Source organism: Pseudonaja textilis, chromosome Z (assembly GCF_049901715.1).
Source record: "Pseudonaja textilis isolate UNSWEBS1 chromosome Z, rPseTex1.2, whole genome shotgun sequence".
In the NCBI taxonomy this organism is placed as follows: Eukaryota; Metazoa; Chordata; class Lepidosauria; order Squamata; family Elapidae; genus Pseudonaja; species Pseudonaja textilis.
Window position 1 is genome coordinate 133606074 of NC_142008.1, and position 600 is coordinate 133606673.

The following is a 600-nucleotide window of genomic DNA, read 5'->3' on the forward strand; positions in this document are numbered from 1 at the left end:
GGTTCGCCTCCAATTCACACAGCCTCACAAAGAGCCAGCGGTTGTGTTGGCTTCACTAGCAGCAGGAGGAAGAAAATAGAAGTCAGTTGGGGGGCAGCAGAGTTTGGCAGGGGGTTGGCAGCAGTGCCAGAGGCCAGAAGGATGGGGGGCGGATAGTTGGAGGGGGGCAGCTGAAATGTGGGCAAATTTCAGGCAGGACCTTTCCACTGCAGTGTCTAGCCTTAGCAACAGCCAGGCAATAATTTTATTTTCTAATAATGTCTAAAATGAACTTCTAGAATTTCTCCTGGAAAATGGGGATACTTGGAGGGTGCTTTGCAATTTTCTTTCTTTCTTTTTCAATTAAAAGATGTAATAGTCAGAGGGGACAGCCTAGCACAGTGTTGGTGAACCTTTTCGGCATCGAGTGCTCATGTAAACACTGGACAGCTGCTCTTCCAGTTTTGCCACCTAGTCTTCTGGTTTCTGGCATGCCAGCTGGTCTTTTGTGCATGCATGCGTGCCAGAAACTGGCCAGTGCACATATGCGCACTGGAAACCAAAAGATCATCTTTCCCGTGCGCGCATGCACACCAGGTGGCTGCCCTTCCAGTTTCTGGC